This window comes from Wyeomyia smithii, chromosome 1, assembly GCF_029784165.1.
Source record: "Wyeomyia smithii strain HCP4-BCI-WySm-NY-G18 chromosome 1, ASM2978416v1, whole genome shotgun sequence".
In the NCBI taxonomy this organism is placed as follows: domain Eukaryota; kingdom Metazoa; phylum Arthropoda; class Insecta; order Diptera; family Culicidae; genus Wyeomyia; species Wyeomyia smithii.
Genome location: NC_073694.1, coordinates 48,119,339 through 48,147,257, shown reverse-complemented (window position 1 = coordinate 48,147,257; position 27,919 = coordinate 48,119,339). Strand labels below are relative to the sequence as shown.

At 41.4% G+C, this 27,919-nt stretch overlaps 1 protein-coding gene and 1 long non-coding RNA gene across 7 annotated transcripts in view; one reads left to right on the top strand and one right to left on the bottom strand.

Annotated features, from left to right (window-relative positions):
- The window catches only part of LOC129718644 (fasciclin-1), a 432,194-nt gene that overhangs the window by 210,459 nt on the left and 193,816 nt on the right, over positions 1 to 27,919 (bottom strand). The gene's annotated exons all lie outside the window — the stretch shown is intronic.
- LOC129718646 (uncharacterized) lies at positions 7,175 to 9,233 on the top strand. Its single transcript, XR_008726985.1, has 3 exons — positions 7,175 to 7,255; positions 7,309 to 8,403; positions 8,463 to 9,233. It is a non-coding gene; the product is annotated as an uncharacterized LOC129718646 (long non-coding RNA).

Below are 27,919 nucleotides of genomic sequence, written 5' to 3'. Positions count from 1 at the left end.
TTTGTTTCATCAACTGGATGTGCAAAAAGAACAACTGGGGTTTTAGATGTTCCTGGCAGTGCTGGAAACTCCTTCTGGGACTTTAAATTTGCAAGCCCAGGAGGAGTTTGCTTCGGTTTTTCCGCAGCACTGTTTGGTTTGCTTGTAACTTTCATTTCACTTTGAGAAATCTTAGGACCTTTTCTGGGAAGTTTAGGAGAGGAAATATTTTTCCTCTTTCTAGACTCCCCAGGATTGGCGTAAGATGTTCCCGCTGGTGAATCGTCAGAATCGGTTTCATCAGAGGACAACAGATCATAAGGGTTTGATGTAATGGGAGAAGTGGTAACGGTCTTCTTCAGCATCTCAGCGTAAGAACGGTTCGAACGCTCTTTGGAGACCTCTTTATTTTATCCCTGCGCTGCATGTACACCGCACATGTCGAGAGCTCATGCTGACTCTCCCCACAGTGAATGCATTTTTCAGCATTTTTACTGCAGAATCATCCGCATGATTCTCCCCACACTTGCCACAACGTGCCTTATTGCAGCAGTAGGCGGCGGTGTGGCCTAACTGCTTACAATTCAGGCAGTTCATGACGCGAGGCACATATAATCGCACAGGGAGACGAACCCGGTGGATCGAGACGTGGCTTGGTAGCGCTGACCCGGCGAACGTAACTCGAAACGAGTCTGACGGGGTGTACACTGTTTTGCCACCGATGATCGATGCTGAACGCAATTGCTTGCAGTCGAGCACCTTTACATCGGGACAGGTTTTGTTTTTAAAGCACCCTTTGGCACTTGTCAGTATACACTCGACGGACAGACTCGAATCGGTTATGACACCGTCGATCTCCACGTCTCGTGCGGGTATGTAAACGCGATACTCGCGTGTGAAGAGCTCAGAGCAAGCTATATCGTTGGCCTCTTTCAGGTTACTGACCACGACACGGAGCTTGTTAGGCCGGACCTTGGAAATTTCGGTCACGCCCTTGTACTCCTTCGTCAGGTCTTTAGAAATCTGCAAGAGGTTCAACTGTTTCGATTTCGGTCCCGCCTTTGGCCGAAAATAGACAGTATAGCTGCCCTGGGCTCCGTCTGGGTAAAGCCTGGGGCAAGGGGGGACTGAAGAATGAACAGGGGAGGGGGTAACAGAAGGGTCAGGGTCAGAGGGGTTCGGGGATGGTGGCGCGGGAGGCGAGGGATCTACATCCATCCCGCTAAGTCTAGCGCACTAGCGCCGACAAGAGCACGTACCTTTTTACTTCTCCCTTCCAGTAAGGTTGGTTGTCCGATCGTTCGAAGTTGCAGCCGTTACAGCCAGCAGCACCAATACAGCAGCACCAAACAGCCACCAGCAGCGAGCCAGGTGTGAGATCACTCCACACAGCGATACAACTCACTGTCAACTGATGGCTTCTTCTTTTTCCTCTTTTGTGTCTCGTCCACTGCTGTAGCACAATTCAGCCAGCAGTCAAATCGGCTTACGCACCAGCTGGTAGTCACGATGCGAAACAGTTGCACAAAGGCGCGACCTTGAACCCGGATTTATTTCACTCGACCAGGCAAACAATGCCAACACTTGTTCACACGTCTTTTGTTTTATATTCTATCGGAGCGATCACCGATCACACGTCCGATACTGATGCGTGTTCGGCACAGAATGATCGGTATACACTTGGAAATTACTAAACCGATCGGCGTGAAAATTTGTATGTGAGGGTTTTTGAGGTCGAGGAAAGTGTTTTGAAGTAGAATACTTCTCTCATGAAGTTCGGCTACATAGGGATGTGAAATGAAAATCTAAAACTGAAAATAGTGAAAAATATGTCCAATTTCAAATGCTAATAAATCAGTTAGTATTCGATGGATTTCCTTCGTTCTTGCAGTAATAGATTGGAAAATCTTCTAAGATTCTTCTCAAAAGAAGATAATTGTAATTTTATTATTCACACTATTGTACTATTGAAAATAGTCAAGCCTTGTCAAAACGAAATATTTGACCTCTGATTGGTTGTTATATGATTGCTTCCCAAGCACGGTCGACAGAATCATATACCTTGCAATTTAAAACATGCTATTTGGCCTATATAAGAGCCTGTTGCAGCCGAAGCCGCTCACAATAGTTCTAGACAGCGACAACAGCAGTCGTCCTCCCTTAGCAGCAGCACTAGCAGTGCAGTGGATACCAGCGATGGCGGAAAGCGGCCACAGCAGTGGCGTAGCAATGGATAGCGCACTAGTTGCAGCGAATTCCAGCAACGATAGCAGCTGGGCCAGCTGATGCAACAACACGTGAGCCGTCAAGTTTTGATTGTTAAATCAGCTTTTACTGTTTATTTTATCACAACGAATATTTTATTCACACTGTCAGTAATAACGCAGAGATGTGATCGGCATCTTATCCGATAAAAACTTGATTGAAGAGTTAATACTTTCTAATGAGTTAATTCACATTTTTAAATTTGAAAAAGTTATAAATTTTACTTCAACTCCGTGCCTCAAAACGTACTGAATTATCTTTTCCTTCAGTCATGAGCACGACATCCGAAAAAATTTCATCTCAAAATTTAAAAATTGTCAAGCCCCAACCATGATATGCAACTTACTATATTATTGAAAATGGTCAATCCTTGTTGAAGCGCAAAATTCGATTGATCTGATTAGTCAACGTTTATTTACTAGAAAAAATGACTGACACGCAATCAGCCGGGTTATCTTTCTTGTGAAAGTATTCTACTTCAACCTTGCGGTCGTGGCTTTGCACACAACCCTCCTGTTATTTTTATGATAGTTCGACACGAATTCGTGCATAACTCAAATATCAATCAATGAAATGAAACCAAAATTGGTATGTGAATGTGTGTATTCAAGAAGCAAGTAATATTCCTATGGTAGTTGGACACCCCTCCTTGCTCTTGAAGGGAGGGCTCCCATACAAACGAAACATAAATATCTGTATAACAGGGGATTTAGTAAAGCAAATGTGGCGTGTGGTGGGTTATGAAACAAGAAAAATTTCTGTGGTAATTTGATACTATCCCCTCCTGTAAAAAAAGGGTTCCAATTTTGATGAAACACATAGCGAATTTCTTTATTCCACTGTGTACGGGCAAAACTGCCGAGGAATAATAAAACGTCATCGCCATTTAGGACGCAAGTAAGAAAGAGATGCCAGATAATTGTTTACGAACTTAGCACGTGCGGTGGTGGGTTGAAGCTGACAAATTTTACAGTGCGCTTCGGGCAGCACGACAGGTCAAAACTGGGTCAAAATTGAGCGAACAAAGAAGGGTTTCGACAGCAGTTAGTGCGCTTCCAGGTCAAAACGAGGTGAGCTGGTGGAATGAAGAAATTCGCTAACAGTTTTGCATAACTCGAGAATGAATCAAGCAAATGGAACCTAATTTAACATGTGAGGGGATTTCGGGAGCGAGAAATGTTTTTATATTGATTCGGCAGTCCTCCATACTCAGAAAGATAAGGAGGGGAAGGGAGGAAGAGTCTATACAAATTTCTGCACAACTCGAGAACTAATCAAATGGAACTAAATTCGTAAAGTGAGAGTTTTGGTTTGACACCCCTTCCGACAAGGAGAAAGGCGGTCCCACACAAATGACACATATTCCAACCAGCTTTTTTGGAAAACAGCTTGAAATAATCTGGATGATGCACAGAAGCCAAAAATCGACCACGGACATCATTCTATACTTCTGGTTACTGGAAAATAGTCCAAAATGGCCGAATTGGGCATTTTCGGAACATGAATGATAACCAGATTAAGTCAGAAGTTGACCACACAGCCACATTTTGAAGTCCATGCTGACGACTTCCGGATTCCTAGAAACAACCTAAAATGAGCGCATGCCATTCAGTATCTGTATTTCCGGAATTAGAATGAAGTCTACAGGCCAAAAATTGGCTCCACATTGCATTTTGAATTCTAAAATGGCGACACTCGCTCTTTGGAAAACAGCATAAAAAACCGAATACCACCAAACGCGGGTATTTCCGTAATCGGGATGATGAACAGAAGTTTAAAACTGACCCCGGACACTGTTTTGAATTCTAAGACGGCGACTTCCGGTTTTTGATTCTTTTCAAGGCCACCATATTATTTTTAGAGTTATTTTTTTAGTGTTAAAAAAAAGTTATTGACAAAACATATTGAAAAAAAATAGTCGAACACAATGCTTAGGTCCAGATTTAAAAGAATTATCGAAAAGGAGAAATTTGTTTCGAACTAATAATTTGAGGTCACTCTCGAATGCAACAATGTAACAAACAGTCTCATGTACTTCTACGTCAACCTTGCGGTCGTGGCTTTGTACACAACGTTTTCCGATCTTACGAATTATACTTATAAACAACAAGAATTGTTCGATTCTGGAATAGTGCGTGCGCTTTTATAAGCGACTAACTCTTTTGTCATGCTGAAAGCCGTCGGTTAATGAACAACTCTACTTACGGCTGTTCACGAACCTACGGCAAGGCTCTCGCCCGATCACTTGCATTCGCGTTCAACATTGGCGTTCACCATACGCTTCCTGCTGCTCTAGAAAGAACCGTCCGCTTTGCCGGTCAATAAACAAATGAAAAATTTAACTCGATGGTATGGGCTTTTATAAGCTACCATTTCTGCTGCTCCAGAAAGAACCACCCGCTTTTACGGTCAATGAAAGAATGAGAAATTCAATTCGAAGGCGTGCGTATGATACCGGTACAGTTTAGGAATGAAAATGATGGGATGAAATGTTCGAATAGTACCTTATACACTGAATTCTGTTTTAACGCGACTTTTTTTTACGTGATTTTATTTTACGCGATTTTTTTACGCGATTTTCTAGAAATTACGCGATGTGTGACATGCAAAATATTGTTTATGAGCCAATATGTAACACACACAAACATACACACACACTTACCACATAGCGAAAGGTTTTGTAACGACGCGATCTTTTTTTACGCGATTTGCTCCAAATTACGCGATTTTTTTACGCGATTTGTTTGAAATTACACGATTTTTTTACGCGATTCTTTTTTCGCGCGCACGTATCAATCGCGTAAAAAGAGAATCCAGTGTATATCAAGTTTCGTTAGATATTTGGAAAGAGGTAGGAGTTTAGAAAGATAGGGAATGGTAAGGAAAGTAAATAAGCATCGGAAACATTAACCTCGAGTAAAACAACAGCAACAACAACAACAAATCGTATACAAAGTCAGATCGATTGTATCCGTTGGCGTCGGTTGTGCATCGGAAGAGAGGTAGTGATTAGTGCTCGGTATGATTTAGACAATCTATGCTATTTATCAATTTTTCAATATTGTATCTCAAACATTGGGTTGTTTTTGTTACAATTTAACCGTAAAAGAATTTCTGATCGGTTGATGCCAAAACTTCGATATTCTGAAAATAAATTACTGATACATAAGCGCTCAAAACCTGACCTCTTTTTCCTGGTTTTACCTGGTTGAATAACTAGATTTTCAAATTCAGGCGCCTACTTTCGATACAGACCTCAGTCCAACGTCAAAAATTGAGCGGAACGGAGTTTGCCGGGTCAGCTAGTATATATACAAAAACAGATTTCTGTCTATCCGTTCGTCTGATTCTTATAGACTTGGAAATGACTGAATCGATCGACGTGAAAATTTGTATGTAAAGGTTCTCGGAACCTAGAGAGGTTCCTATGATGATTCGAGACCCCTCCACCCTCTAGAAGGGAACGTTCCTATGCAAATGAAGCGCAAATTTCTGTAAAACTCGAGAATTAATCAAGCAAAAAGAGCCAAATTTGGCGTGTAAAAGATTTTGGGTACGAAAAATGATTGTTGGAGGCTTGATATACTTCACTCCTCTGAAAAGGGAAGGGGGGTGGGGGGTTTAGGTATTACATACGAACAAAGATTGCGGCATAGACTTACACACTGTGACCAGACTCGTTAATCTATTGTGATATTATTATTTATCCGTGCTTGTGTAATATGATTTTACCTTCGTTTTTTTTTGTTTACTGTTCTACTATAATGAGCCTTTTTCCTCCAGCCAAATATGGCTAAGTATAATTCCCTGGAGCAGTTTCGGAACGCGTACTCCTGACCAGTTTTAGCATAAAAGGGACTTGTTCGGCCTAATATCAATAACTTTTTAATCATTAAATTCAGTATATAGAAGCTATAGTAGCTAATGTATATACAACGTCTTTGAATTTTTCTCTTCAACTCCATATTATTTAGGAAACATGATTCGGAAAACCTGATTTAGGCCATTAAACATAGAACCCCATAAATATAACAGGCTAATGTTGATATTTGTTCGAAAATATGGCACATTTGAGAGTACTAGTATTTAGTATTTTTTCATGATCGGACGTCAAATAAACTCTCGACATAGATACATTATTTAGGATTAAATTTAGGTTGCTCATCCAATGTAATTACTACTATGTGGTAGAAAAACCGCCAACATTGTGATCCTCTTAGTTTCCAGAGGATTAATTGTGATCATAAGCTTTCAATAATCTGTAGTAATCTTTTAAAATTTGCAAACTCACTGCTCTAAAAAGGCTGCAAGCCAATTTTTTTCATCACCTACCCGGGAGAGCACAATCCGATTCATTGCGGTTTAATGTTTACGTGTCAAACAACAGTAGTAACGCCAGCCTCACCATGCTCTGGTAGTGACAAACAATAGCCTTGCCATTCATCCTCAACTTCTCCCCCGTTCGATTCCTCTTCGCTTACTACGGCGAGTCTACGGAATGGCAGAAAAGCACAGAAACGGAATGGCAATCCCTTTTCACACTTGATCCCTCCAAGCGTTAATAATCTATTTTCCTATTTCTCCTCCCTCCCTATTGTCGCTCACGGTGCGGGTCTATAAAAAGATGTAAACATTACAATTACGTTATTCTTCCGCATGATATTTTTCCCCTACTGAGCACTTTATGGGGTGGATTCGTGTAAAATATAAAATAAACTGAATAACTACCTTTTGCAAGCAAGGTTTCCGAACATTATAAATCACAACAAAAGACTGCCAGAATTGGGCGATTAATCTTTATTGGACTATGAAGCATTACTTTACCTGTTTGGCGCGTTGATGCCAGTTTCACCCCACATCACCCCGAAGGATGTGCATTGGAAACGAACGAAATCTGGCCGTTGAAAAATATGATTCCATTCAACATTCACAGTCAATACCGCATACATTCGGTACCGTCGAAGAGGAGGGTAACGTGCAAAGAGGGCAACTAACAACAATACCCGCTTAGGTGAGATGATAATGTTTTTGTTTGTGGCTCCCGGTAATAGATGATCTTTACAGATAGGACAAACATCCTCTCCGGTTGTTGTTGTTGTTGTTGCTCGCTGCAACCAACATCTGTGGCGAAATGTGAATGCAGCTTGTTTATCATAGATGAAGAGGCACATACAACAAAGTAAACGAAACTCTGCAAGTTAGGCGTTCGCGTTTCGTTTTGTCCTGCGCTCTGTTTTGTATGTAGAAAGCGGCTTCCAGCAGGCGGAAGACAAACTGTTCCTGCTGCCACTGAAACGAGTAAACAATGGAGCCGGGATTTAAAATGTTAATCCATTCATTACAACGTAACAAAAGTGTTCATCCTTTTAGGGTGACAACAGAATAATCGTGTGTCCTTTGCACACAGTAGGTGAGGAACCGAGCACCGAAAAGGAATGATTATCTTAGAAAAGCTGCCGTTTGTTTTTTTTCTCTGTGGAAAGTTTATTGTTAATAGAATAACCAAAAAATCCTAAAAATAATTATTCCTGACGTTGATAAATACTACAGAAGGGAATGAAATATTTTCACAGTGCACAGCATTAGGATGCTACAAATTGCTGCAAGCTAGTAGGCTAAACACCGTCCAGAGTATGTCCCTTTTCATTTCAACTTGTATTTTACAACGGGTGACGCATGTGAAAGTTTCCATTCGTTTGCTAGCGCATCCGCCAACCAATTTGGCCTACCGAGTTGCAGTTGCATGCGGGATTTGTGGCAGTCACTTTGTGTTGAATTCGGTCCGGTGAGCATTTGTGTGCTGCATTAGCTTCCGTACAGTTGCAATAATTACACTAAATAATGAGGAAACTAACTTTATTGGACGGAACAGTAAACGCGAGCAGCATCATCATTGCAAGTTAAATTATAGTTTTTATGTTGACGGGTGCAGATACAACTGTATTTCGATTCCCCTATTATTCAGCAGAACAGTTCTTGCCCGGAAATATGAAAATTCAATATTTTAAACTCGTTAAAGGAGTTGGAGCATCTTAGGTTTCAGTGAAACTCTACGAGTTTTGTACCATCAGTAAATTAGGTAACATTGTATAATCAAAATCATGAGAAAAGTCGGGCGTGATTTTGGAAAGAGCCTATCTGAAAGCTGACAACAGCTAAGTGAATAGATGTGAAATCCGTTGTGATGAAATAAAAATAAAACTGTTATTTTTTAACAGATCACCTGCCAAATGATTCGAGTAGAATCCTTATCATCACCATCTTCACCAGGTCAATAAATAATTGATTTTTATGCCCCATCACGAAAGGCACAAATTAAATTTCAAAAAAAGGTAACGATTTGGGAAAGAAGCAAAAATCGAATTCCAACACGGGATACATTCGAGGACTCAAAGGAATTTAATTCATCGATGTCAGTAAAGATTGCAACTTGCTACAACAGTACCGCCTTGGATGCTGGTGCCACGGGACACACGTCACACCTACACGAAAAAGCAATTAATTAACCCAATTAGTATTCCACTGTCAGCTTCAATCAGTAATTAATTTTCTCGTCGCCGGCTCTGCCGACACTCTGACGTCACGGTACCGAATACGCGAGAGGCATTGAATTGCAGCTTTTTGCCATGATGACCGCAAGAGCGGTATGCAGTTTTTTTTTGCTGCTAGGCTTCAAGTCCGCCTGGCCTGGCATCTGGCATTATATTTAGTCTATGTGGAATTCTAGGCATGCAATTTGTAGTGCCGCGGTTATAGTGGCGCAAAAAGCGCATTCGCATAAAAATTAAAAATTCATAAAAATGTTCGCGATCCATTTTTTTAGGAGATGGGAGAGATAGTGAACCATCTGGGATACCAAAGGGTGTACCGAAAATACGGTAACTTTTTAGTATCAGATGAAATCCAATTATTGTATTGAAGCTCAAATTTCCTGTAATAAATTTACCATAAGTAAACTCACCTGAACTGGATTACTTTTAAACTAAAAACTGTTGTTCTATTTGCTAGCCAAAAACCATGACCTCCGTTTTCTTGAATGCGCGTGGAAAATACGATAATTGCTTAATCAAGAAAAGAAAATCTAGCAAACCGCTACATTTGACGAGACGAAAGTTTGGTAGCAACGGAAATATGCAAAAACTAACACATGACTCATTGCATCACACACAAATTTACTTATACATGTCGGACTCGATTATTCGGAGACTCGATTATCCGGAATTTTTTTTTTTTTTTTTGGTATTCGTTTTAAATTTATATTCCGAAAATTCACCTATACCATCCCTTCTGGCATATTTGTTACCATTTATGTCACTTTCGGCATGGTTGAGTCATGTTCGAATAAAGTTATTGCTCCTTAAGATTTTACCCCTTTTCGCATCAGAAATAATTTCTGGTTATGCCACTGCATCATACAAGTAAAATAAAAAAAGAAATATTCTTTTTATGTTCGGTAATCGCGAATATGAATATTTTTTCTGTGATTCGACTGTCCGGAATGGATTTTTTTTTATGTTCCGTATAATCGAGTCTGACCTGTACCAAAATATAGAAAAAATCAGCAGATTCAATTGAAAATTATCACAATAGGAATTTATTCTATACATTAATGAGGTACAGTGAATGATCGATTGCAATACAGCAAACAAAAAATTGGGGTGAATTTGGCACTGCTGGATTTAGAGAAAATATATACGCTGGATTTAGAGCAAATGTATATATTACATAATGGTACTTTGCGCGAAGCTTAGGGAAAAGAATGTTATTTAATTGTTTAACATGAGTAATTTATCAGAGCTGAAAATACAAAATATAAAACAAAAGGAAGTAACTTTTATTAGTGATATCCCACCGCTGTCTTAGCGGTAGCAGCATTAAGTTTTCTATTGAGTGAATATTTTTTTTTTGAAGAACAAAATTACTATCTACAACTTTGCCGAAGTCGTCACATCGATCAAACAAACCGTTTTGGCTCTAAAACTATTTGAAATCATCAATATTTTTTCAAAATTGCATTTTTAAATAGCTTTTTGAGAATAAGTCATGTTTCAAAATATGAAATCAATAGCACAAAATGACATCTTTTGTCCATAAAAAACGTTTATTTAAAGTTTCGGCCAAATAAAAAATAACAATTAAAAACAATAATAAAAATGGGACATTTTTTGGAACTGCTCTTCTGTTGAACGACGATTGTCTGTCATAGTAACCACACCCATATTCTTTCTTCTTATAAATTTTTCATATACACAACACAAATATCTTATCGCTCTCAAATCCCAACTACTGTGCATAACGTTACTGTCGGCCGTTACAATAGGGCTATAGAAAGTAGGTTCGTGAGTTTCGTTTATAATATCTATAAATGGAAAAATAATAATACCACAGATTTTGCATCCACCACAAGTATAGAATTAACCACAAATTGCTCCAAATAGTGTTGACGACAATCCTCAAAAAGCATCTTAACAAGGAATGCATAAGATATATGTAAGTCACAGACAAATAGCTAGACCATATCTGTTTGTTAAGTAATTTAATATGTAAAAAGCGTACGTAGCGTAACGTACGTAACTTCGTAGCCGCCAGATTACAGAGTCCGCTTGACGAGCGGGTGGTAATAGGTTCGAATCTTAGTAGAACCAAGTCATTCGTTGGCAAAAGGGTTTTTAGTTTTTTTTCCTCAGGCTGTTCCATACAAAACTTTTCTCCAGTTTTTATAACCGTTGGTCTAAAGCCTCAATGATACCATTGACTATAGCACGTTATATGCTGTTAGAGTGATAGCTTGCAGGAGGAACTGATTTCTTTTTACCGAATCGTACACTGCCTTGAAATCAATGAACAGGTAAACATCTGATCCGTTGTTGATCGGCCCTCACGAAAACCAGCCTGCTATCCAGACGAAGGACTACTTAAGCGGTCTAAGTCTGTTGAACAGGATAGGTGACAGTATTTTGTACCCCGAGTTCAAATGGGTGATCCCACTGTAGTTGGCGCACTCTAGTCTGTGCCCTCTCTCGTAGATTATGCATATGAGGCCATCCAACCAACAAGTAGGCAATTCTTCCTCCTGCCATATCATTAGAAGAACATGGTGGATTACCTGATGTAGCTGCTCACTTCCCTGTTTGAAAAGTTCGACCGGGATCTCGTCCTTCCCCAGATGAGGTCGATAAGGAGTGGAATTAGTTACTAAGTCTAAAGGAGAAGACAGCACTATTACTCGGATTAGGTTACTTCTCAATAAGTAATTGCAGCGAAAAACAAGATAAAAAACAAAAATAGGTATGCGAGTGGTTGGCAAATGGCTGGACATGTGTAACTTGAGACCCTAATGCGGCCATTCACCTCTGTCCAGTAACCTTAGCGGAGATCGGGTAACCAACCCCGGTGGAAACTATGGGAAGGGGGTCGTACGCGGCAGTATCCCCATAGGGGCGGCGTACAACAGCGTCTGACCCGGAGCGGACGGCTGAATTATGGAATGCTGTATCCCGCCAGCTACACCTAAGATGGCAGCCCCATCAGCAGGATGTAGGTATCGCGACCCTGGTAAGGTAGTATACCGAAACCTTCCATCAACCACGAACAACGAATTTAGAAATACGGAACGGATCAATCGGCAAAGACCTAGGCTACGAACACGGAAAAAGATTAATGTAAACGATTGGAAATTGGGTACTTGGAACGTCCGATCTCTCAATGAACCGGCGCGGGCTGGCTTGCTTGCTCGAGAACTACAGCGGCAGGGAGTCGAAATCGCAGCGATTCAGGAGGTTCGGTGGCTAAATTCCGCAGCGATTCAGGAGTTTCGGAGGGAATTCCGTGCAGTGGACCCTATTGCACGCACTTCTTTCAAGTACCACATCTACTACAGTGGCGGCAAAGCAGCGGAACGGGGCGTCGGTTTCGTAGTGCTGGGAAATCAGAAAACAACAGTCATCCGGTGGAGGCCCGAAGATGATCGTATATGCGTGTTGAGGATTAAGGGTAAATTCTTCAACTACAGTTTAATCAACACCTACGCACCGACAAACGACAATTCCGATGAAGTCAAAGATGAGTTCTATGACAAGCTTGAGCGAATCTATGACGAGTGCCCAAAACATGACGTAAAAGTCGTCATCGGAGATGCAAACGCACAGGTTGGTAGGGAGGAATTCTTCCGTCCGGTCATTGGAAGGCATAGCCTCCACTCGTCAACCAATGAAAACGGCCTGAGGCTGATAAACTTTGCCGCGGCCAGAGGAATGGCCATATGTAGCTCCTATTTTCCACGTTTGAATATTCGGAAACACACCTGGAGGAATCCAAATGGAGAAGCCTGCTCCCAGATCGACCACGTACTGATTGACGGTCGGCACTTTTCGGATGTTACTGATGTTAGGTCTTTTCGGGGACCAAACATTGACTCTGACCATTATCTCGTCGTTTGTGAGATCCGCGCACGGTTGTCGACCGTGCTGAAATCTCGCACAGAGAGGACGACGCGTTTCAACATTCAGCGGTTGAAAGCTGATGGCGTGGCAGCAAAATACGCCAGAGAGCTGGATCAACGGATCGCAGAACAGCAGGAGGAAGGAGTGGAAGACATAAATGGGCTGTGGAGCAGTATTCACGGCGCCAACGAAACGACTGTGAGAGAGGTGGTAGGTACGACGCGTGGAAGACAGCCTAACGGCTGGTTCGATGCCGAGTGCCAGAGAGCGACAGATGAGAAGAACCGTGCCAGGAGCCGCATGCTCACTGCGGCTACGCGTCAGAACAGAGAGAGGTACAGGGTGGCAAGAGCTGCCGAAAATAGAACCCACCGTCGGAAGAAGCGTGAGTACGAGGAGCAGATGCTCGCCAGCGCAGAGGACAGCTATGCTCAAAACGACGTGCGGAGATTCTATAGAACTGTCAACAGAGTCAGAAGCAGGAATTTCCCGGTGCCGGTCATGTGTAATGACAAGGACGGCAACCTGCTTACTGATAAACCGACGGTTGCAGCCAGGTGGAAAGAGCATTTTCAGGCGCTATTGAACGGTGAGGAGCCGGATGAGCAGAGCAGGAACAGGATGACGATTATGAGTGACGAACAAACTGTGGAGCCACCAACACAGGAGGAGGTGAAAAAGGCGATTGGTGAGCTGAAAACGGCAAGGCCGCTGGGAAGGACGGTATTCCGGCCGAACTTCTAAAAGCGGGAAGCGAGCGGCTGTACTATGCGATCCACCAGATAATACTAAGAATCTGGGCGGATGAACAAATGCCGAACGACTGGTTGGAAGAGCTCATATGCCCTATCTATAAGAAGGGCCATCGATTGGATTGTGGCAACTATCGAGGGATAACGTTGCTCAACTCCGCATATAAAGTGCTCTCCCATATCCTGTTCTTCAGATTGAGACCGTTAACGGAATCCTTTGTTGGCGAATACCAGGCTGGTGTTCGACAAGGGCGTTTCACGACGGATCAAATCTTCATCCTGCGACAGATCCTTGATAAGTTCCGGGAGTACAACTTACCGACTCACCATCTGTTTGTGGACTTCAGGGCGGCATACGACTCAGTGAAAAAAACGAGCTGTGGCAGATCATGCTGGTACACGGTTTCCCTACGAAACTAATAAAGCTGAGTCGTATGACACTGGAGGGATCGAAATCGTGCGTGCGTATAGCTGGCGAGACATCAGCCGCGTTCGTAACGTTGGATGGACTGAAGCAGGGGGATGCGCTCTCCAACCTACTGTTTACCATCGCTCTTGAGGGTGCAGTACGAAGAGCAAACGTCGAAAGAAACGGTACGATCACAACGAAATCTCACATGCTTCTTGGCTTTGCGGACGACATCGATATCATCGGTATCAACCGTAAGGCCGTGGAGGAGGCCTTCGTACCTTTTAAGAGAGAAGCAGCGAGATTGGGACTTGTCATTAACTCTGCCAAAACGAAGTACATGGTAGCTGGCAGAGAGCGTGGGAGTCCTCGTGGTGTTGGTGCTGAGGTGGAGATAGATGGGGAACGATTTGAAGTGGTTGACGAATTCGTTTCTCTAATTCGTTCGGCACTAGACCGATGAACGGTCCGTTAGCCAAAAAAGCAAAAGTAAGTAAGGTATGCGAACAGCAAAAACGTCCGGACAATGCCACAAAAGATCAAAAAAGTACTGAGCGCAGTGAGCAAAGGCCAACTTCGTTTGTTTTTATGATTTACAGATTTTTCTTCTCACCGGCTCCGATCTGACAGTTCATATCCAGGATGTAGTGGCAGTAGGTACGCCAACTGCCTCAACGCGCATCGTTGTGTTGGTGCGATACTCTGCAGTGTTGACATTCCCCTGCCCGTAACATCCGGTATTTCCTTCGGAAGTTCCGGTTTTACCCGCCTTCAATCACCGCTAAACTGGCTGCGGCTCACAGGTACACCTCAGTCGTCGTTCGTACCAATGTCTACCGTACCAATATCTGAAGATCAGATCATAGCTCTTCAGAGGTTACTACTCCACGAACCACTTAGATCGTTGGTTTATCGTTGGCAGGTACTCCTTCAGCCATCCCTCCCACATGTAATTCGCCAGGGCCTGAAAGCGCTTGTAGGTATAACGCGTAGTTGACGGACTGTACCACCCAATCCACCGGAGTCACCAATCCACGAAGAAAGTGTTTTAGAATGATTGATTCATCGCCAGTTGAGGACTGGGTCGGTGCCAGGATCAGTCATCGTTGCTTGTAACTATCGGAAGCTTCGCTACTTTACCACGTACGCCATTACGCGTTGCAGTGTCATCCACGTAAACCACGTCGTGAAAATTTACATACCATGCTTCTTCGTTCGTCTCCTCTATTGGTACTTCCCGTGTTAGCAATTGGTCTTCGGGTTCATACATTACTGCAGGGCCCGTATCGGTATACCATACGCCTTCGCTTTCCAGATCAATGCTGCTATGCCACTTTGTCGAGATACCCGCTACATTGTGCTTTGAAGGGACCCCCCAACGGTAATCCGTCGTCTTCATGAGCTCCAGAATTTCTCTGATCCTGAATGCAACGAACTGTTTGTACCTATGCTGGTCCGATCGGATCCAACGTCAAACTATGCGCGAATCTATCTACAGTATGCATCGGTCGACTTTCAATAAATGCACCTCAATCATCGTTTGGTTCACACGGGCCCCAAACGGCCGCCATCAACTCTAATCGCGCAATGGACTGAGGCTTTAATGTTGCCACTTTTGACCGGGATATGGCCAAAGTACACCGAATAACTCCATTGCTGATCATTCGCAAATAGGCGACACAAATGTAGGCGCGTTCGCTGGTATCCGGATCTCGGTCGATTCCACGGCCGACGATGACATGACATCTCCGAGGTAGAAGCGAGGAATATGGATAATTTCCACTTCTGGCAGTACAGCAATCCTACGCTTCCACATTTCCCAGCATTCATCATGGATAGTTTCATCCCAGTTGCAACCACTACGCTGCACAATGATCCTCCCGTGGATCGTAAACGAAGCGAGATAGCCCAGCGGGACGAAGAAGTCTATTACGCAGCTCTACATTACCTGTTTCGCTGGCCGCATTTCTCCGCTGAGATATTAGATGTTCTTGGCTTGGCGGTGCTGCGCAGAGAAGAGAACTTCTCTAGTTCTGGATACCTACCAGAAAAGGCCACGCACGCGTTCGTGTGATGCAGCTTTGTCTTCGGTAATGTGGATAGCAGAAACTGGTTTCTGCTCGTCAAGACTCTTCCGGCGAATTCAACACCCAGTGCTTGATCTCGAAACCTCCTTTCTGGTGGATGAACTTCACTTTATTCGAACGTTTTTTTCCTCTACGGTGTCGACGCTGTCGAACGAACCGTCGACGTAATGACGCTTTGTTAACGCCGCTGCTGCATCTGGGTATTGTTTTGCATACTCTAGGGCGTTAAGATCCTTGATGTACTGCGTTGAACATTGAGAGCTTGTTGAACCGTAGGTGGCAACACGCGCGGAGGCTTTCGAATCTTTCCGGAAGAGGAACTGGTGGAATCTTCGATCCCGTGCGATAATTTTCATCTGGTGGAACATTTCACGGAGATCACCACTGACAGCTATTTTTTCTTCTGGAATCCAGTAATTACAGACAGCAGCAACAGCGGCATATCAGGACCCCTCAGCAGGCCGCCGCATCTCATATGATACGTACCTTCCCTGTTTTTTTTTTAGTTTAGTATGACATTCAGCGGCAGAAACCATGATTTACCAGGTTCAGTGACGTAAAATGCCTCAGGAGTCCCAGATGGGCATAGCCTTTGACGTGGTACACGTTGATCTGCCTGCAAATGTTTGCACGGAGCTCGGGATACTCCTCTAACTTTTTCTCCAGTTGTTTCAGCCGCCGCAACGCCGTTTGGTTGGCTGTCATCCGTCTTCCATAGTAAACCAGTTTCGAATCGGTCACCGATTCGTTTCGTAATCTTATCGACAAAGTATGAAATGCCTCTGAAACATCTTTCTTTTCATAACTTTTGAACCACAAGTTTAATCATTATAAAAACTATTAGTTATAGGGTTTTGGAGACAGCCTCAAATAGCTTCTTAACAAGGAATGCATAAAATAAATGTAAGTCACAGAAACAATAGTTACAGACAATTGGCTAGACCAGATTTGTTTGTTAAGTAGGTCAATATGTAAAAACCCTCTAATCGTTGATAAAACCTTACAGCTTCCCTTGAAGATGTCATTCATTAGTGACGAAACGTTGGATAGAAAAAAATAAGTCGTTCTAATTTTTTAAGACCGCTCAGCAAAATAAAAAGGTATAACATGCCAACAGTCGAAATCTTAGCCACAGTTACCACAGTTTAGAATAAAATATTGCATTAAAGATGAACAGAATACAGAATAGCTGCATTTTATTATGAATATCAAAGCAAAATTTATGTACTTTCTGCAATTCTTGGTTCATTGCCTTCAAATTTTATGTTTCTAAATTTCCATAATCATAAAAGTTCCAGAGATGATAATAAAACACAAATTTTAAGTAAAACAAAGAAAATTTTCTCATTCTCATCTTAATATCTTTTTCAAGAACGGTCGATATATTTCTCACCCGAGTAACTCAAGTCCAGTCAACTGCTATATAACTAAGATTAGAATTCACCCAGTAACGAATGGTAGAGCTATCAGTAGCATTGCTACATACGGCACTTGCAACGGGGGAAAATATTTTTCTTTTAACAAGCCTGAAAAATATCAATGAAAAGAATTTTGAAATTTTTTCCACCACCCTGAGTTTGCCTGACATGGCACCATCCTGAAGTTTACAAAAAAATTAGATAACCTCAAGATTTTGCTGTTACTCGGCCTATTTAAATTTTCTTTCAAATTTTTGTTTTTCCTTCGAGGAGTATGATTTTTACAGAACAATATTAGTTTCGTAGAACTCGTTCTCATATAGTTTCTTTCAGACAAGGGTTTTAAAATACAATGCCTCTAAGATGGAGTGTATGCTTGTCGGAAAATTATACGCTTGTGTTACACAATCGTTTTCTTTTGACATACTTCACATGCTTTTATTCGTTTAAGATTTATAAATATATTTAAAAAAATGATTTGATAAAATATACCCCACTGCCTTCATTAGTTTGACCTAATGGCCTATCGGGCCCAGCTGTTCGTGCACACCTTCGAGCGTCAGTATTGCCAACACTGTCGTCCATATGCATCACTTTACAGAAGCTTGATCCAGCGCGCTTGTCCCCAGCAAATCATCCACATGAAATATCCAACGGATGGGCAAATATTGGCTACATTTTGGTACTGCGGAGCGAATGAAGCAGCTTTTACGAGGGTCGAGGTTGAAACACGCATATTGTGCCAATGCACCCTGATACGGCCATCAATCTATGAGTATTTACATTATGGGTAGTCGCTCGCAGTGCAGTTCGTTGATTACCTCTGTAGCGTAAACAATAACACCATAGGCCGTACCTAGTGGTGCTCTGCACTTGGGATGAATTTTCCTATATAAACTACAACTTGCTACTTTTGGAGCATTAATATTTGAATTATCCGGTAGTTACTTGAGTAAGTTGTTTAGTAGTTGCTGTTTAGTATTTCAGTTCAGGTTTTTTCATTTCGTATTCAACTCTTGATATAGTTTCAAAAGCTGCTTCAGAAATTATTACAACGTTCGAAAAAAAATGGAAGGGCGAAAAACTACCCCGTCGTTACCCAACAGATGCAGAGAATTTTCACGTAAGCACCAACTGATGAACCGATGATTGGCCGCAATTGTTGCCAGTGAGTACAAAACTCCCTTTGAGGGCGGCCACGGTTAGAGCAGAAAAGTCGTTCCTACAATCGGATCGAAAGCAATCATCCATCGATGGATGCCTGCGTGTTATCTGTGGCTTCATGAACAGCACTCGTAATACAGTCGCTTACATTGCTGTGAGCAATTGCCGATAACGTGTGGCATCCACAATCACCTCGTTATTCTAGCCTGTGAGCGCTAGTGGTGCAATCAAACTACTGCAACGGGATGCCCTGAAAATGTATTTTTGAGTCATATGGAGAAGAAATTCGTGAAAATTGGTTTTCCTGGCCCAAGCTAATAATTGAAATAAATATTCCCACGCGTATCCCTGAAAACTGAAGACATACCCTTCAGCGGACGCGAGTGGAGTTTATTTTAACCTTTTTCATATTATTGTTATTAGCCAAATTGTTGCTCTAAGTGTATGTTATATTGAGAAATTTCTGAGCATGTTTTCTAGTTAAGTTATTTTTTTAACTCTGGTTTAAGTCTCGTTCGGGCATCAAAATCAAGTAAGAAAAATCTACAAAACACAAACAAAACCAGACTTCATAAACATACTTGACAAAATTTGAACCAGAATGAATGTTTCTCTTCAACCTTATTCGACGATTCTTCTACCTGACCTTCTACCAATCCAATGCAATTCGTATCATCATAAAAGTGCTTGGTCGTTTTTCCAGCCAGAGGAAAAGCTACGACCACTTCAAGCATTCTTAAGTGAAATACCGACGAATCAAAAAAACACACCCTCAAGCGCCCAACTGCCCCAACTTTTCATTCTTGACGTTTACTATTCATGCACTGCACACAACATAGATCGAGATGGGAAAAGACAATGACGGAAGCAAACAGAGTCGTAAACTTTCGAGTAGTACACTTCAGAATTCGTGTGACTCACAGCAGCGAGGAACACTAATGAAAAGTTTCCATTCTCTGCTTTTGTCACCGCCATTACCGGCATTTTATCCGATCCGGGTAGGAAGGCGGCGTCTTCGGGAGTTGCTTATCGCTATTTACGCTAGCGCAACATCCAGTTGTCGCTTTGGGAAAAGACAAATATTAGCTTTCCCGCCTCCGTGCCACTCCGAAATCCATAGCGAAATCCGCATTCCTCGGCGATCCGTGCAACCGGGGAAATTTTAATTACATGATCGTATTTAGTTGGGTGTCACTGCTATTTCACCGTATTTATGTCGGACTAAAATTTTTCATTAAATACTTATTCTAATAAAAATATGCCAAATTTTACGCTTCACTGCACCAATAAATGATACAAATTGTATGTCATTCCAACCTGAGCGGTCAACGTGCCCCTAAACATAGGTTTAGTGGCTAATTTATCTCTATATTCAACCACCCTCAATCGTACAGAACGAAAATGCGTTGAAGCAGAAACTTTGTACTCTATATTGCACAAAAAACACATTTAATATCGTATGATTAGCGGAAAATAATCCTGTTACCTACAGCTCGGCAGAGCGTGTACGGTGAAAACTGCAGCGGAAAAATGATTTCATGACGAGCAAACCGCTGCAGTCGAAATCATAATAATAATAATAATAATGTAGACCACTATTTCACAAGCAAGCAAAACTTTGCTGCTTACCACCAGCCAAAACTCTCGAAACCTGCAAATCCTCTCGGACACATGTGAATTCGACTTTCAGGCAAGCATAAATCATGAGCAGTGCGGGGGTTGCGCTGTTCGGCTCCAAAAAGCTCACCACAGATGATGGTTTTGGAGCGAAACTACTTCCGGATTGGCTCCCGGAGTGCGAGAATCCCAGCCAGATGGTTGTCATTGCGCGCATAGGCGGAATCCCACTTAGGATAAATTGAATGCACAAAGGTCGCTTTTTACGCGGTTTTTTTACGCAGGTTTTTTTTACGCGGCTTTTTTTACGCGGATTCCGGAATTTACGCGGTTTTTTTTACGCGGATTCCGGAATTTTCCCCGTTTTTTTTTACACGGAATCCGGAATTCACGTGGTTTTTCACGCGCTTTTTTTGCGCGGATTTCGGTTTCCCTTCACTCGGAATGCAGAATTAACGCTGGTTTTTTTTACGCGGATTCCGGAATTTACGCGGTTTTTTTTACGCGGATTCCGGAATTTACGCGTTTTTTTTAACGCGGCATGTATCCCCCGCGTAAAAAGCGACTTTAGAGTATTTTTACATCCATATCTGTGGTTACGCCCAGAAGATGTGAAGGGTGTTGCAAAAAACCTCACGTGCTTGGGTTAAAATTATCAATAATATAAAAACATATTTTTTCATTAGGATTGTGATAGTAGTTACAGATTAATTTTAAAAAGGCCAGGTTTACCGAATCATGTCATAACAATCAATTGAAATCTATCCCACGCGCATCCTGGAAAAATGATGTCGTTACTCTGTCTGTGTTATTAGTCTCACTCATAAACAGCATGCAACACCTCAAGTGAGGGTCTCGTAGCTGCTGATATCACACACTGGAGTATTCTCCATTCAAGCTATTTCTCGTTGTTTATCGCTGTCTTCCTTGCTCGCATTCGCTCCCGAGAACATATGCACACACGCGCGCCTACTGTTTTACTCGCGTGAGTCCCCTTTTCGCAAGCAAAATCAGCCGAGTACAATTGTTTCAAGATGCATTACGTTAGTTGCAAAAGGACAAACAAATATTTCAAATAGGGTAACATTAAAAAACAATATCGCACGCAAGCCTGGGGGGCGGGCTTATGCGGTCTCGATCAACTAGATTAGTTGAGAGAATTCGTTATCGATATTGTTTTTTGGCACATTTTGCATGTGTAGGATAAGTACAACGATACACCGTGCCCCAGTGCTGTGTCGAGAAAATTTCCAGCTCGAAAAGATCCTCGACCTGATCGGGAATCGAACTCGATGTCACAACCGTGTGGGAGAGCTAGCCGACCGACATCGCTAACCACAGAACCACGGGGACCACCTACCACCACCGGGTAACATTAGACCGCTATAAAAAACTTACCAAAGCAGACCGATACCTTACATGTTCCAGTATGGGATACTTTACAGATTCTTTCCCCACGTTCGGCTGTCGGTGCACGAAGCAAAACCGGGTAGATGCAGAAAGTATTTTTGTTTTCGAGCACAGTTTTTCATGCACTCCTCCTAGTCAAGCAATTTTAGTTTAGTACTTCTACTCGCTAGCAGGAACGCGCGTACTCTTTTTCTGTCGCTGAGTAGCAATTGCGTGTCGGTGCGTGCTTGCTGCTGCTCAGAGGAATGCATGAAGGAGAAAGAGTGTCTCAAAACGTACGCTGCTTGTTAGAGCTGTTTCCGCCAGACCAGACAGTCAAAAATCAACAGTTAATTTGTTTACCAATCTTCAATAGTTGGGCAGTTTTTCTATGCAACCAAAGGTGTCTTAGCTGTAATGCTTTAAATCAATTTTATGTTGAAATATATACGCTCTATGAAGAAAATATGGCGTTCGTAATGCTGCTGAAAAGTCAAAATAATCATCTTTTTTAAAGCCCTCTAACATTTTGAATTACTTATGTGTATTGAGCTTCCTGAAACGAATTCAGCATTTTCAACAGAACATGCCAAATAGAACATATATGTAATTGAACTAGTTGGTGACATACCACAGTGTATGAACAGTATTATCTAATTGTGGTGAACATAACACTACTGTATATCTGTAACGAACTTTGCCAATAGTCGCAATTTGATAAAAAAAAATCCCCTGCACACTAAAGCTGCAAAATTGTTTCATATGGAATGTGTTACAACTTTGCCGAACACGATGAATTTTTTATATGCAAAAATGAAAAAAGGTAAATTCGCTTTTCCCTGTTAAGTGTATTATTCACAAAACTGTAACTTCCATAATATGGAAAATAATTAATGGAACAACTTTACTGCAGACACTGTGGCTTTTTTCAAGTTTTATGGGTCAAAATAGTTTCGATCACGTTTTTGCAGCTTTGAAAACAGTGTGCCCTGATATAATTTGATTACATTAGTTTACTCAACAAGAAAAATCGGTTGGTGATAGAACTTTTAAGAGGTCTGACACTTTTTGTAAGTTGCTCCATCTTTTTTACGAGTTTTGCCAATTCATCAGTTTCGTAAAACGCAAACGAATGTTATTTCGTATTAGCAACTCTTTCTGAACGGGACTGATGGAGCTGTCAGCCACGCAACAAAAAACAAGTTGTATCGTGTTGCGGCTTAGAAGGAAAACAATAAAATTCTTCTCATGTTGGATGGAAGTAGATAATAGAAGATGCAGCGCACTCTCAGCCACGCAATATTTTGTTACGCTGTTGCGTATTCCATATTGCAGCTGTGTGGTTGGGGGATAATACTCTGTTAGACTCGGATAGAAGCAGATAGCAGGATGCGTCCTACTATCCACCAAGCGATTGATATTTGATATGATGTTTGAACCGAAACCAGATGAACCGGCCTCAGCATTAGATAAAACCATTACATTTCATTTCCACCAGTTTATTTGATATATCCCACTTCTGACACCACAATGCAAAACGTCTTACTTTGCCAGGGATTTGTGATAAGCACTGAACTCATGTAAGCGAAGAAAAAATTACGTCTGCACCGATTTTCGTGGTTTAATAATTATATTTTATTCACCAAACTAAGCTTAAGTCTACCCTACCAAAAAAAAACTGTTTAGTTGATCGAGTGCGAGCACATATTGTTACCGACGATGTCGGAACAATTATCTGAACTATGTACATATGCATGTTCTACGTTTGTTAGTTTTGTAGAATATTGCAATTGTTTAAAAGTTTATTTTTGTTTGTGTAGATTAAAAATTACTGTTTAGAAATAAGTTAGAAAATCTTATATATAAAATAAAGTTACATATATGTGCGACCGCCCATAACTTTACAACGGAGCGTCTGATTTGAGCTGGCTTGGTTTTGTTGTGTTCGTGTTTGTCCAAAGCAAAATGTTACGGCGAGAAAACTAGGAAAATTCAAAGAAAAATGGTAAAATTCACGAAAATAGAATTTCCATACAACGAAGAAATGAGATCGCAGAAGGCGCAATGAACAACAATAATATGACAGCAATTTAAAATAGATGACTCTCGACAGTTATTTTGAAATTATCCTTTAAAAGCTACCACCGAAAATTAAATACAAATAGAATCACGCTTAAATGGTGGCTACCGTCACGGTGATCGGTTCAACTATCTAAACATATAAAAACGCAGCTCTGTCTGTCTGTCTGTCTGATCCATAAAGGCTTGAAAACTACTGAACTTATCGGCGTGAAATTTTGTATATAAGGGTTTTATGGGCCGAGAAAGGTGACTAAGATAGTTCGAGACCCCTCCCTAATCTAGGAGAGGGGTCCCATACAAATGAAACACAAATTTCTGCACATATCGGAAACTGACCAAGCAAATGGAACCAAATTTGGCATATGGATGTCTTTAGGGGTAACAAATATGTCCATATTGGTTCAAAACTCTTCCCTCTTCTATAACGGAGGGGTCCCGTACAAATGAAACACAATTTTCGCTCAGCTCGAGAACCAATCAAGCAAATACAACCAAATTTGGTATGTGAATGTTTTTAGATGTAACAAATATGTCCATGATGGTTCAACACCCCTTCCTCTTCTGGATGGTAGGGCTCTTATACAAATCAAACATAAATGTCTGTGGTGGTTCGATACCCCACCGTATTCTGGAAGGGGAGGCAGGTCTCCCATACAAATTAAACAGATATTTCAACCAGGTTTTCTGGAAAACAGCCTATAATGATCGGGTCGCTGCACAGGAGTCAAAACTCGACTCCAGACGCCATTTTTAAATTTCAAGATGGAAATTTCTGGTTTCTAATATGGGTATTTCCGGAATCGGAATCTGTGCACCATATAAGCTGAAAATCGATCACAGATACCATTTTGAATTCTAAGATAGCGATTTCCGGTGTCTGGAAAACTGCCAAAAATGACCAAATAAGAAACCAATATGGGTGTTTCTTTAACCAGAATGACGTTCAGAGGCTAGAAATTTTCTTCAAATGCCATGTTGAAATTCAAGATGGCGACTTCCGGTTTCTGGAAAACACCCGAAGGGGCCAGAAATTGTCTCAATGCCATTTTGATATCCAAGATGGCGACTTCCGGTTTATGAAAACCGCCGAAAAAGACCGAATATTACTTAATATGGATATTTCCGTAATAGAGGTGATGCATAGACCCCAAGCATTGACCCTGGACACTATTTTGAATTCAAAGATTACCACTTTCAGTTTCTGGAAAACAACAAAATTACTGAAGGCCACCCAATATGGGTATTTCCGGAATCAGATTGATGCCAGAAAAACAGCTGAAAATGATCGAATACCACTCAATATGAATATTTTCAGAATGGAGGTAATGTACAGAAGTCAAAAGGCGAGGATGTTGTCATTCCGATAAAGTCAATTATTTTAAACGATTTGCCTTCTGACTTCCTATGGCCGATTCGTCGTGCATTTGCATACTATGAACAAATCGCAAGGAATCAATGAATTTGGAATGTTTAAAATTATTAAATTGAACACAAAAATGGGCGAGACGAAGTTTGCCGGGTCAGCTAGTAAGTTATAATTATCCAAGAAGTATCAATATCTCAAATAGTCACCCCTAAAAATATTTGTCAAAGACTGCATGAAGTCGAAAAAAAAAAACAAAAATATTGTACAGACCATAGACGGCAAAGAACCGCATTAAAAATACCCAACCCTGAAAAATGATATCACTAACAACTCGGAGCAATTTCAGTTCATGGTGAAGAGGGAGGGAGAGAAAGAGAGGTTGGAAGAAGGGTGAAGAAACCCGAACGAGCAGTTGGAAGTTGACCTCAGTAGAGTGCGGATCGTTGTTACCTGCTCCGCTTGGATGTCGAAATCGAGATTATAAGCAATCCAAACAATCGAGTTCCGATCAAAAAACGCGACGTGTGTGTCCCTATAAGCTGAGAGAACCGCTGGATTACAAAGGGATCCACAGGACCGCTGGGCTACAAGGGAAGTTCCCAACCCGGGGACGATTTGTTCCACGTGCCGCTGGATTTGATTTGTGGGGCGTAATTTACCATTAACGCCACGTGAAACGGCACCAAAAGGCGATCGGAGCCGAGAGGATTTCGGCCGGCTGCTGAACGTCGAAGAATAAAGGCGTACGAAGTTGGAAGAGTCATACTGTTCCTGGCGGAAGTGCTGGTGAAGAGCGAGTCACGCTATCGTCGCGTAACACGTTTTCGACGGTTGGAAACGGACGTTCTGGAGGAGAAGGCCCGAAGAGGTCCGGTTTAGTAGGTCCTCTTCCGGTTTTAGTTCCTGACGGCCGCAACGTACCACTATTTCCATGAAAAATTTGTTTAAATATAAGTAAATGAAAATGATTTGTTTTGTATGATTTATTTGCACTGAGCCTTGTATGTCTTACATGTGTATCTAGTGAGTTATTGGTCGTAAGTACTCCTCAAAAAGCGGTGGAAAACCGACCCTAGGGTCCATGTAACCCCAGAGCTAGTTGTTTGTTGCAATACTTATCAACATATATGCAGTTGATTCACTGAAGTTCAATAGCAAACAAAGTCCATAACCGACAAGAGAAAGAGTACACAAGGGATGATCATTTGACGAAAAACACGTACGGCACGTAACGGTACGTGCACGTTACGATAGAAGGAGTATCAAGACGATTCTACCACCAGCTGAAGAGAACCTTTGTAGGTCAGACGCCCCTCTATATCTCCCGCAATCCGTCTCAAAGCAAGGAGCGACAAATAGAGACCTACTAGCCCCTTCACGGAGCCTACATGCGAGGATACATTTATTGCAAAAAATATCAAAAAGCAAGTTTCTTTTCTAGATGGCTTACTTCATGAGTGGGAGGAGAAGATTGAGAGAATAACAAAGTACATAGCTAAGTTATTAGGAACGTTAGGGGTTAGACAAAAACAATGAGAAGAATCGGACAGGAGAATTGTTTCTCCCTGGTTCTTCTCGATGAATAAAATTATTTTTATTCTTTATTTGGTAAATAAAACTATTCCTTGCTTCCACCATAATCAGTGCGGACGTAATTTTTTGTTGCACTTACAGGGGTTTCGTGCTTAACCAAATCCTTGGCAAAGCAAGACACTTTATATAGACTCTCATATAGCCTGAAGATTGCGTTCTCGATTGGTTAGGTATAATATTCTATCGACCGTGCTAGGGCAAGCGACTCAGCTCTGATTGATCAAAATCTGTGTTTCAACAAGGCTCGACAATTCTCGATATAACAATAGTTTGCATAATCAAATTGTAATTTTCTGCATTCGGACGGATGCGTGGATAAAATGTTTTAACCGAGTGATGAGCATTTGAAAAGGAGCAAATTGCGTTTTTAGATTTTCATTTGACACCCCTGTTGCGGAACATGTTTAGAGACGTAGTACTATGCCAAAACTTTTGAGGTGCCGCAAAAACCTCGTTGAAAACCATTGAAGTGCATACTGTTTCCAAAGCTACAAAAACGTGATCGAAATTATTTCGACCCAAAAAATTGATTCTGGAGCTGGTTCTTCAGCAAATTTTATCCTTTTACTCACATTTTATAGAGGTTACAATTTTGTGAGTAACCCGCTTAAAAGTGAGAAACGAAATTTGTTTCCCATTTTTGCAAAGTTGTGGTCCCCGTGGTTCTGTGGTTAGCGATGTTGGTCGGTTAGCTCTTCCACACGGTTGTGATGTCGGGTTCGATTCCCGATCAGGTTGAGGATATTTTTGAGCTGGAAATTTTCTCGACTCCGCACTGAGGCACGGTGTATCGTTGTACTTATCCTACAACATGTAAAATGTGCCAAAATCAATATCGATAACGAATTCTCTTAACTAATCTAGTTGATCGAGACCGCTATTAGCCCTTCAGGCTAGCGTGCGATATTGTTTTGTTGTTCGGCCAAGGCATATTTTAAAATAAATAACTTCACCAAAGACGTTATATTTTTATCAGCCTATTTAAACAGGCTTTTGTGGAGTTTTCTCTAGAACGCCTCTTGCAATCAATTTTTTCAATATAACTTTTTATAATAATTTTCTACAATTTTCAATATTTTGCAACGTCACTCGATATTACAAAACACACAATTTCACCGAAGTAAGTGTATCTTTATCTCTTATATTTCATTAGTTATAGAAATTGTTTGATGTCTTCTAGTAAATTAGTGCAATATTTTAATCAAAATCTTGAATAACTAAATAAATACAAGGGATCGAAATACACTTTCTTCGGTGAAATTATGTGTTATGTTATAGCAGAGAAACAAAATTTGTTTCCCGTTTTGCAAATAAAAATCCACTTTGTTCGGCAAAGTAGTGGTCCCCGTGGTTCTG